Raw genomic sequence first — 12,461 nt, forward strand, 5'->3', positions numbered from 1 at the left:
AAAGAAAGAAAGAAAGAAAGAAAGAAAGAAAGAAAGAAAGAAAGAAAAAGAAAGAAAGAAAGAAAGAAAGAAAGAAAAAGAAAAGAGGAAGGGAAGGAGGGAGGGAGGGAAGAAAGGGCCCATTTCCTCAACTAATCCCTGTGTCTCCCTTTCTGAAGGCACATATTCCATTTACATATATTTATACTATTATTTATTCTGATCTTAAGTTCACATAAATTATACCAGGTGTGAATAATCCTTTAGAACTTGTTTTTTTTCCTTTAACATGTTTAGATACATATATCCATCATGATATGTTTAAAAGTTGTTCATTTCTTTCTTTTTTTTAAATTTTTTTAAAGATTTTATTTATTTATTTGAGAGAGAGAATGAGAGACAGAGAGCACAAGAGGGAAGAGGGTCAGAGGGAGAAGCAGACTCCCCGCTGAGCAGGGAGCCTGATGTGGGACTCGATCCCGGGACTCCAGGATCATGACCTGAGCCGAAGGCAGTCGCTTAACCAACTGAGCCACCCAGGCGCCCTCATTTTTTTCATTTTAATTATGCATAATAAAGCAATTGTGTATTGCTTTATACAAGTTTATATATCTAGATTCAAATCTTAGGTTGGTCATTTTGCAAATATCTTCATCCAGTATGTGTTATGGTTTTGGCTAGAAGGTTTTAGTGGGAAAAAAACACCCTTCTTCTTACATATTATTTTATCTGTATTTAGGAAGAAAGAAAAAATCTAGAACAATAGATAATGCTTCTAAAACATTTTTTTATAAGCTAAATCGGTGATTCTGCATGTATGCATCTTCCCATTCACAGATGTGGCACAATGAAAAACCTTGGAAAAATGCTTTAATTTGCATATATTACACATTTTCTTTTTTAGTGCTTGATTAATGACTGTAAAAAATCCTGAACTCATTTTATGTAGAGAACATTGGTAAAGAGAAAAGACAAAAGAAATTCTGAAAAAAAAAGTACCTTAAAATGGAGATTCCAAGAGTAAATTGGTTCTTTCAAAAAAGCTGTTGTTTCTTTTCTGTGGTATTTATAGTTGGGAGTTAAGTATGTGCATTTTATTATTCATCTGCTCATTCATTCAATCTTTTTACTTGCATAATTATTTAGTAAAATTTATCAATGAGATTCGAGGTGAAAACATTTTTGATTTGAGTGGAGAGGATAAGTTTTGTAACTGGGGAAAAAAAAACCAATTTGTAGCTATCTGTATCTTTTTTGGGGGGGAGGGGAGTCTGTTAGATTTTTTTTCCCTTAGATTGTACACTCCGTTCTATTCTCTTTCTTATGGAATTGGTGATTATTATTATTAAGTATTGGCAAATGTCATATCAAAACTCATTTATATTCTGGCAAACTGTGACACTAGTCATACTTCTTATAACAAGTATAGATTTCAAGAAATCACCTAGTGAAGACTCTTGTGCCTGGATTGTTGTTACATCCATATAACTTTCTTTTACATCATTCTGTATTAGTTTTCTGCAAACAGTTTATCACTCAGTGATGATTTCTCATTCACTCATTCATTCACTTATATGTATTTACTTGTTTATTATTTTGTCCTTAATTAAAATCTGAGATACATAAGAAAGAAACTGTGTTTTGTTCAATGTTGTGTTCCCAAGGCACAGAACAGTGTGTCATTTGTAAATTATATCCTGTTTATATATACTGAATGAATATTTGCTGAATAATTAGAGCAACAAATGCCAGATGGTTAAGTGAGTTCCCCAAATAATATTGTCTATTAAAGGTAGGGAGAGCACCATGACTCTTGTCTCAAACAAGCTAGCTACTACTGCTTCATACTGTTGGACATATGATTTTACTTAATCTAATACCAAATATACAATATTTTAGAAACTGAGAGTTGATGCTTTATTATAATAATAAATATACCTATCTACCTGAATTGATGATAATACAAACAGAAATGTTAATAATCTTCGTGGTTTTAATTGATTCAAATATAAAACTATCTTTAAAAAAATAGAATTGCGTATTTATACTCAAATTTTTGATAATTGGCTTTAACCAGAAACCATTTAAATTCACTAATTTTTATTTTTTTTGAGAGAGAGGAAGAGAGAGAGTGTGAGTGAGCATGGGGGAGGGGCAAAAGGAGAGGGAGAGAGAGAATCTTAAGCAGGCTCCATGCCCAGTGTGGAACCTGACCTCATGACCCTGAGATCATGACCTTAGCCAAAATCAAGAGTCAGACACTTAACTGAGCCACCCAGGCGCCCCTAAAAATCAATAATTAATTTTTTTTTTTTTTTGCAGTTTGACAAAAAAGAAATGTTTCTCTTTCTTAATAGTAATGTTTATCACTTTAGAGCAAGGCATTACTAAGTCATGATAGGTCCCCTCTAGAAAATACTAGACTGCGTATCTGTGAAGTTTAGACAGACTAACTTTTTAAGAAAACCATTTATGATGTATTTCTACTTACAAAGTTATAACAAATGTCTATCACTCAGCAAAATACACCATCATTTCTTTACATATCTATGAGTTAATATGTTGTTTTGTATATATTATTTTATATATCAGAGTTCAACCAGAAAATCAGAATCAGTAGGATGTATATGGATTCATTACAAGAAATTGCATATGCCGTTGTAGGGGCTGATGAAACAAGTATAAAGTCTGTAGGGCAGGCCTTCAGGAAAGAAGGTCATGAGCAGCCTGGGACCCCACAGGCACAGGCTGAAGCTCTTGTTCATGGGCAGGAATCTCTTCTCTCCCTGGAGAAAATCTCAGCCTGCCTTTCATGGCCTTCTAACTGATTAAGTCAGGCCTACCTAGGATAACCTCCCTTACCTAAAGCTGGTTGATTAGAAACTCTAATTGTGTCTATAAAATCCCTTCACAACAACATCCAGATTATAGTTTGATGGAATAATGGGGACTGTAGCCCAACCAAGCTGACAAATCACAAAGCTACTATACTACATATTATTATATCTTACATATTATGCCATGTTATATTTAATATATTAGAGATCACTGTGTCCTCTCAAAAAACACTCCATTTGTTATTTTGCTATTACTAATAGTACTACTATTCCTACTATGATTTCCACCAATAATTTGAATGGTTTCCAAGTGAGACACTTAATAATCCTACCATATGTCTTTGTACTTCTTTCTCCTTTCTTATACATGCATTTATACACATATATAAAGTTTTGGTTTATTGTTTGATTTTAAAAATTTCATTCCTTCTAATGTAATTTCATTTATTATTTATTTATCCCTGCTACCTCATTATTTTGGATTTCCATTTTCTTAGTGGCTAAAATTCCTTAAGTGGCTCTCATAGATAAGAAGCAATCTACATAATATGAAAAAAAAAAAAAACCCAGATATGATCTTATTTCTTCTGTGACAACCTATTTGCCCACCTTCCCCTATACTCTCCAGTCTAATAATATAGTGTTTGAAATCTCTCTTCCACCCCATTCCCCTATTCTGTTTGGACATTCAGAACCACTTTGCCCTTTCCTTCTCTGCTTCTAATTCTACTCCTAGATTTTATTACAGCAGATTTTATTAAATATTTTAGTTTTCACAAGTTGTATAGTTTCTTTTGGAACTTATCCTTTCTGTTTTAAGGTGGATTTTTTTGTTTGTTTTTTTAAACAGAGTGAAAGAGAGAACATGTGTGTGCGAACAGGGGGGGAAGGGGCAGAGGGAGAGAAAGAATTTTTTTTTTTTTTTAAGATTTATTTTATTTAGGGGCATCTGGGTGACTTAGTCAGTTAAACATGTGCCTTCAGCTCAGGTCATGATCCCGGGGTCCTGGGATCAAGCCCCTCCTTGGGGTTAATGAGTGGAACATCCAAGATTCAAATGCAAGTCTGTCTGGTTCCAAGCTTATATGCTGTTTGTTTGGTAATTTTTATTTTCCCATGAACATCCCTTCTAAATGGAAATCACTGTTTGGAAAATACTGAACCTGGGAAAGACAGTTCTAAGAAAGATAGTTTCTCCTGTGAGCAGTTGAGTTCCTGTCCTCTTGAAGATTAATCCCACAGTTGGGGTAAGGAAGACAGGGACTTTCCTTTTATTTATAATATTTTAAAGTCCTTAATTCCTGCCCCTCCTCAGCTGAGAAACATTCATTATCTTGCCCTTTAAAAATGTGTGTGCAGAAGAATTATTGGAAGAAATCTTCTGAGTCCTTTGCCCTTTGAGAGTCTCTCTGCATCATTCTCTTTACGTAGTCACTAGAATCAGTATAGAACAGAACCCTGAGGCTGTGGCAAAATTTATCATTAATAGTACTAATCTGTCTCATGAAAGACTTTGCCAGCAGCCTGAAAGTACAGTAAAGTACTTTCATAAAGTACTTTTCATAAGTAACAAATATTAACACATAGCAATTAAAAAATGCATTAATATTTGTTACTTGTGAAAGACTGTCCTTAATTTAAAAAAATCTTGCCTTCAGTTCTTCCAGAAGAGAACTTTTTCACCATAAATCATATTTTTATATTATATATTATTATCAATATAACATATTGTATATTAATAACATATATATTTATGTTAATTTTTATATTGCAGGGACTACATGTGATTTTGTTTGGGTATTTTTAAAAAAAAAGCTTTTTCAGGCATAATTGACATAAAATAAACTGCATAAAGTATACAAATTGATAAGTTTGTGACATGTCTACAATTATAAAATCATCAACATCATCAAGATAATAAACATATCCATCATCCACAGAAGTCTGTATATAAGCCTTTTTAATATTTCCTTCTATTTCTCACTGTCTTCCCCCATCTTCAAGGAACCACTGAGTTGTTTTCTGTCACTATAGATTAGTTTAATTTTCTAGAATGTAAAATAAATGAAATCATATGTTCCCTTTTTCTTCTGGCTTCTTTCACTCAGCCTACTTATTTTGAAATCTGTTTGTGTTGTCATGAATACCAATGGGCCATTCCTTTTAATAGCCAACTAGCATCCCATTGTTTAGATATACCACAATTCGAATATTCATTTAACTATTGGGGGAATATTTATTTTTCAGCTTTTGTCTACTAAATAAAGCTGTTATGAACATCTATGCACTAGTTTTTGTATGGATACACGCTTTCTTTTCTCATGGGTAAATACCTAAGGATGGGATGGCTGAGTCATATGGTCTGTGAATATTTACCTTTTTAAGAACCTGCCAAATATATTCTAAAGTGATTGCTGTATTTTACATTCTTATCAGCAGCATATGAGGGTTCCAGTTGTTCCACTTTTTTGTCAACACTTGGTATGCTCAGTCTCTAATTTTAGCTCCTAATTGGTTTGTAGTTACATAACACTGGGGTTTTAATTTGCACTTTCCTAATGACTAATGATATTGAGCTTTTCCATAGTCTTAATTTCCATCCATATGTCTTCTTTGGCAGTGTTCAAATATTTTGCTTGTTATTTTTATGAGGTGGTTTGTTTTCTCATTAAATTTTGAATGTCCTTTATATGTTCTGATTTTTGTCTTTTTGATATTCCTAGCTCTACTTAACATGTTCACTCTTTCCCTTCGCTTCTCGTACATATAGAATATAGTTACAATAATTATTTTCAGGTACCTGACTGATAATTCCATCATCCATCATCTCTAGATCAGTTTTCATTGATTGATTTGTTCTTTTCATTATGGCTTAGATTTTCATGTCTCTCTGCATGCCAGATTGGATGCCCAACATGCATTTTACCTTCTTGGGTGGTAGATATTTATTTGCTCCTAATAAGTATTCTTGAATTGTTCTGGGAAACGATTACATTATTTAGAAACCATTTGATCACTTGAGTCTTGTTTTTAAGTATTGCTAGCCTTCACAAAGCAACATTTAGTCTGGTTAATTTTGCTCTGCCAATGAGATAGAACCCTTTTAAGTGCTGTAGCCATTTTACCATGGATTATGAGGTTTTTTTATTGTGGCATGGGAAAAGGAACGGTTACTGGCTTTGTGTGAACTGCCAGGGATTATTCCTTCTAATTTTTTTAGATTGTTGTTTCATTGGCCTTAGGTAGTTTTCTCACATGCATGTGCTGATCAGTACTCATCTGAAACTGAAGTGGGTAATTCTGCAAGGCTCTGAAGCCCTATCTCTGGGAAGATTGCTCCTTCCATTCCCAGCCCTAAGATCTCGAGCCACCTTTACCTTTCTGGACTTCCAACTCAGTTCTGCTCACACCAGGGAGATCACTAAGTCCTTCCAGAGTTTCCACTCCTGGCATCAAGGTCCAGCAAGTCTTTCCAGGTAGGAAGGTAGGGCAATAATAAACCTCATCTTATTTGTGTCCTGTCTGTCAGAGATCACTGTCCTTAGTTGCTGGATTTCCAATGTTTTAAAAAACTCATTTTTAAAAAATGATTTTTAAAGTTTTCTTTTCAGTAAAGAGGATACATTTTGTTCATGTCACTTCATTTTAGCAAAAAGCTGAAGTGTGGTTCCTGCATCTGATTTTTATTGAATGCTTCCAATTTCAAAGGTAACTTTCAAACAATACTAATAATTTTTCAAGAAAACAATTGAAACTCTTAAAAAGTTCAAAATTCATGCTTCTGTTAAGAACATCTCCTTCCTTTTTAGAAGATCATTATAGTTGACTTTGGTGATATAAAGCCTAAGAGTTCTTGTTTACCCTTTATAGTTCGTCAGGATTCATTTACAAATGATGTTGGATTTTGGAGTTTTTGCTTTTACTTTGATGCTTCTGTTAGGGATGTAAAGGAAAATAAGCAGAAAACCTCTGTGCTGCAATGTTTCTCACTTTCAGCCTTGTAAGGTCAGCAACAATTTAGAATATCTAATCAATCTTAGGTCACATTTACAATCAATGAAACTTGTTGGAAAGCACTATTCTTTTTTTTTTTTAAGATTTTATTTTTAGGTAATCTCTACACCCAACATGGGGCTCGAACTCACAACTGGGAGAACAAGAGTGGCATGCTCCACCTACTGAGAAGCCAGGCGCCCCTGGAAACCCTACTTTTTTTGTTAGTGTTTCTGTTCAGATTCCTCTAAGATTTCATTTACTTTCTAACTTTTGATGATCAATAAGTAGCTTGCTAAACGGTCGACACGCTTTTAAATGTCTCACATATACTGAATATCTAGTCTTTAAAACAATCCTCAGGGGTAAATTTTTACTTTCCCCCTTTATGTTAAATGAGAAACTAAAGCAAAACAGAATCTTCCTCAGTTAGGAAGTAGCAGAGCTAGTATTCAAACATGCTATCCTACTGCTGTCCCTCATTAAGGTGTCAGAATTCTATATTGCTTTGCTTTTGATAACTTGGATTGGAATTAAATTTTTATTAGATCCATTGACCAGTATTTGTTTTATGTTAATGTTGGGTGAAGGTATAAAAATTCTTATGCAATTTCAGAATTTTGAGGCAATAACTAATTTTATCCAATGTATTAATTTTACAGATGGAGGCATGAAAATTTCATCCTATTACTCCAAGCCAACTAGCCAGTTAGGACCACACGGACTTATTATTACATAAATTATTCTAGACATTTTAAATGAAAATGTTTTGTGGCCTAATAAAGAACTGACTACCATTTGGATAAAGGGGTGTTCATTTTCTTTCTGCTTGCCTTATTTTTCTCAAGTGGTTATTTGAGAAAATATCTTTTTCCACTCCATTTCATTTTCTAGCTTTCACTCCATTTAACTGAAATGGTAGATTAAGTAACATAAACAAGGAGATTTATATTATTTTCATTGTTTTATCACCTATAAAGAAATTTTGCTAGTGCAGGAAAAAGTATCGTGAATAGCCAGTTAACTAAGGTAATGAGTAAGTCACAGATAAGACATCATTACAATAGAACTATACCAGTTCCAATCTTTCTACACAAAAGTGTGATGCAAGGATTGGCTCCACAGGTATCAGGTTGGAGCTTGTTAGAAATGCAGAATCTCAGGCCTAGCCCCAGACCTGCTGACTCAGAATGTGCATTTTCGCAGAATCCCCAGGTGATTTGTGCACACAAAGTCTGGGAAGCGTTGCTCATCCTGGTTTTGCAGCTGTGTCCCCCTTCTGTTCATTTATCTCCCCAGCAAAGAGCTATAATCTGCTAATTATCCTTGATGAGCAAACCTCATAAAGGGTGGGAAAAGGAGAGTTGAAGCTTAAACTCCAAATTACTGACTTCAAACTGAGAAATATCACCTGCACGATTCCCTAACATCTTCCCACTCTCTACCCAGCTCTTTCGGAATATCTGAAACCACTGTAGTACTGCTCATCTTTGTGAATTCCTGCTCCTCATTCTCCTTTTTCCTTAACACACATGCTGTGCAACTCTATGGGACTGTGTCGATCTGGAAAGGATGGATGGTTTATACCGCAGTAACGAACTACCTCCAAGTCTCGGTGGTTTACAAACAAAGGTTTATTCCTCATCACATTACATGTTCATTCCAGGTCAGCTATCACTCTCCTTAAGTAGTTTTGCTTTAGGATCCATGATATTGCCCGTCTGGTAGAAACATCAACAGCTAAAGTGGCAGAAAGAAAAAGAACATGATAAACGACACGCTGGTTTTTAAAGTTTCCGTCCCTGTGTGATATGTATCACTTAACCTCACATTCCACTGCTCAACCAAGTCATATGTCCACATATGACATTAATTGGTTAGGGGAATTATGATTTCTCTTCCCTAACTGGAAATGACAGTGAGTATTTATGCATAATTATACATTCTACCATTGAGCATTATGGCAAAGTTTTATCCACTTCATTAAAGTATTTCATGTAGTATTTTATTTTTTATACTTGTTTATTTACATTTGTTCCTTCACAAAACTAAGATTCCTCTAGTCAGACTAATTTTATCAGACTATTTTCTCAACACCAAATTAGTGCCCCATGTAATAGGCATTTGACAACTGTTTACTGAATGAATTAAAGATAAACATTATTAAATCACAGTTATATCTAGAGCTTGCAAAACACTGATATTCTTATAATAAAACAATATGATTCTTAGGTATAAACACTTCTAACGTGAATAGCTATGTACTCAGATTACATCCTGATATCATCTGCCAAACACATCTTACCATGTCCGGTATGTGGCAGAGCCAGATCAGAATCATTAAAGAAGCTCTCAAAGAGTTTGTCTGGAGACTAATACAGTTTTCACTTCTGCCCAAATGTCTGTGTCTGATTCTTAAGATCTAAAAGAAATGGATGGAGGGAGTTTGTCTGCCTTAACTCTTTCATCACTAAAATAAAGGGGGTCATAGTCACAATGAAATTTGAAGTATTTGTGGGTAGACACTATACTCTACAGGGCATGTCAGTTATATTCATCCTCAAAAGATGAGGATCCCTTTTGCCTTCTCAACAATAAATGTGCATACTCTATTTTCTTGTAGGATTAATTACTGTAGATTTAATTATATAGACTTACAAGTAAGCCTATATCATTTAAGAGAGATACACATCTCTGAAATGGTGTTTGCTTTAAAAATATTAGGTTAAATTATATTTCACGATAACATGATCAGAATAGTAAACAATATTATTTTACATCTTGACATCCTATCTAAATAGGATGACAGGGAGAAAAAGAATAGTTTTCTATGAAATTGTATAAGTGCATATTAAATCATTACTATTTTGCATTTTAAACAGTACTGTAAAAAGAAATGAAGAAATTTTTAAAAATTATTACAACAGACAAATATTGGATACTTATTTCCTATATAAAAATAAATATTATTTAGGTAGAAATGTTATATGTTGAGGTGAAGAAATTTGAATTAATTATATGAAATGAAATACATTAGTAAAAGAATGTCTTTAGATTTAGACATAAGCAAAGTAAAAGCCTTGAAGAGAGTAAAGGGGCAAATCTCCCACCTGCTCACTGATGCCTGAAATTGAGCTGCAGAAGCAGAATTCATTCCACTTAAAGTTTTAAATTCCTGTTAAAATGTGTTTTTTTTTTCCACAATAAAAATCACCTCTTTTAAATTGCAGATGACTTGAAAGGTTGAGACAGAATATCATCATATCTACACTCAGATTTTCTTAAAGAGAGAATTTAAATATGGATGAATCATATTGGTGGGAACCTGATTATCTAGAAACTGAGCAATCAATGCTGCTACTTAAAAGCTGTCAACAGCTTCTCAGTCAGTTTTGGGGTAGACAGTGGGTCATCTTGGAGTAGATCGCGTTTGCTTTGAATCATTTAAGTGACTCATCTTAATGATATGAATTTGGAGTTAATGAAAACTTTGTTGTTGCTACTGTTGTCATTGGTTCCTTATAAAGACTATTCCCTTCATATTCTTGGTAGGAAGAGTTCAAAGTCTCCAGAGAAGGATAAGGAAAATTTTGCATAACCCCTGCAGAGGCCTTCAGGACAAAGGGTATAGGAATCATACTCTTTTACAGAAGAGATTTATTATAACCACTCTTATGGTAGAAGCTGTTCCTTACTTAGGTCTTTTGAAGGCAAAGGATACTAGATGCTCCCTAAGGAAACTCACCAGGATGGCTGGAGTAGGGATCAGGGCCAAGAATGATGGACGTTGGGGAGAGCTAGTTCAACGCTGCATGTGACCAAGGCTGGCTCCACTTCTGATCTAGCAATCAGTGAGAGTGGAGCTCACAATGTGGTAAGTCACAACCTTAGGAGTACCGCATGTAAAGGATCCTTAACCCTGCATGAGATAATAGGGTTGGGGGTAGATGGGTTTACCTTCCTGGAAATACCATTTCAACGTGTTTCACAAATCAAGAAGACAACAAAAATATAAGTTGCACAGACTGTGGCAAGATGAGTTTCTTCTATTATTTTTATGAAAAATTCACACATACAGACAATTTTGCAAAATAATACAAGAAACATTTGAGTACCCACTTCATAATTTTAATGTTATGCCAGACTTGCTTTGGATTTTTTCTTTTTAACCTTAAGATAAATTTGAAATCTCCAGTGTAGTCCTCCCTGACTCCATTTCCTTCCTAAACTGTTACCTAGAACTTGATGTTTATTATTCTTGTGTATATGTTATCTTTATTACACATACATACCCATAAAAATATAATGTGTTTTATATATTGTATAATGGCATATAAGTGATATTGAACTGACATATTCATTTGTAACTTTTTAGTTCATGATTATGATTTAACTTACATCTGTGTTAATAGATGAAGCTAATACAAAATTTTCCATTTTATGACTACACTATTTATTCTCCTGTTGATGGACATTAAGTTGTGTCTAAATATTTCCCTTTAGGCTTTCAAGAGAGCATAACATATAGATCAGGATGATGGACTCTGGGGCTAGACTAGCTCTTTGAAAATCCTTGTTCCACCACTTATCAGCTATATGAACTTGGTGAATTCCTTACCCTTTGTATGTCTCACGTTCATCAATTATAAAAGGGAATACAATTAGCATCTACCTCAGAAGGTTTTTGTGAAACCTAAAAGAGTTAAAATAGATAAAATATTTAGTAGAGTAAGCTGCTGCATAATAATGTTACCTATTGTTATTATAAAATGATTTTGAAAATCTTTCTTATACAGGTGTGTTATACATAAATGTGTAAGTTTCTCTAGGATATATCCCTACAAGTGAAAATACTCGGTCTTAGATCACATAAACCTCCCATTTTACAATATACTGCTAACATTACAAGATCCCTCCTGCAAAATTGCTTTCCAGAAGAAATTTTACAAATTTATACTTTCCTCAGCAATGTGTGAGAATTCCTTTATCTCCACTTCCTCTCCAATACTAGGCATTTAGAAAATGTTTCCCAATTGTTGACTGTGAAATGGCATTTTATTGTGGTCTTATTTTTCAATTCCTTAATTACTAGAGAGATAAACAGCTTTTCATCTCTTTATTGACTATTTGGGTTTCTCCTTTTGTGGCTTGCCTGCTCCTAGCCATTATTGTTGTTGCTTTAGTTTTAATTAGAGTGCTTTTCTTTATCTTATTGATTTGTAGGTGACCTTAACATTTTTGAATATTAATAATGGCTAGACTTTTCACATTTTATGAAATTATTTATAGTACTAATATTTTAAATTTCAGTGTAGTTCAAGTTATCAATTTTTCTGTAGATTATACATTTCATGTCTTTTTAATAAATTCATTTTTACCTGGGTCATAAAAGCAGGGTATTACCCTTACTTCTAGACATGATACAAGTTGTTCTTTATTTTTAGGTATTCATTCACCTGAAATGTGAGTGTTTATTATATGAGATGATACAGAAATATCACATTATTTTGTTCCATATAGATTATCAATTTTTCTAGCACTGTTTATAAAATTATCCATCTTTTTACTTTTACTGAAATTCTGTTTATCATATATCTGTATTCTGTTTCATTATTTGCCTCACTCTCCAATAATAACCATACAATCTCAAAT

The 12,461-nt window shown here is 33.7% G+C and overlaps 1 long non-coding RNA gene across 1 annotated transcript in view; it reads right to left on the reverse strand.

Annotated features, from left to right (window-relative positions):
- The window catches only part of LOC118012232, a 17,343-nt gene extending 6,619 nt beyond the window's left edge, over nt 1–10,724 (reverse strand). Inside the window, exons 1-2 of the long non-coding RNA XR_004679647.1 lie at nt 10,555–10,724; nt 8,413–8,549 (exon numbers count right to left, since the gene is read on the reverse strand). This is a non-coding gene — a long non-coding RNA (uncharacterized LOC118012232). The remainder of the gene's footprint in view (nt 1–8,412; nt 8,550–10,554) is intronic.
- Between the last annotated feature and the right edge of the window lie 1,737 nt (nt 10,725–12,461).

This window comes from Mirounga leonina, unplaced genomic scaffold (genome assembly GCF_011800145.1).
Source record: "Mirounga leonina isolate KUSES-001 unplaced genomic scaffold, KU_Mleo_1.0 Mir_151, whole genome shotgun sequence".
NCBI lineage: Eukaryota > Metazoa > Chordata > Mammalia > Carnivora > Phocidae > Mirounga > Mirounga leonina.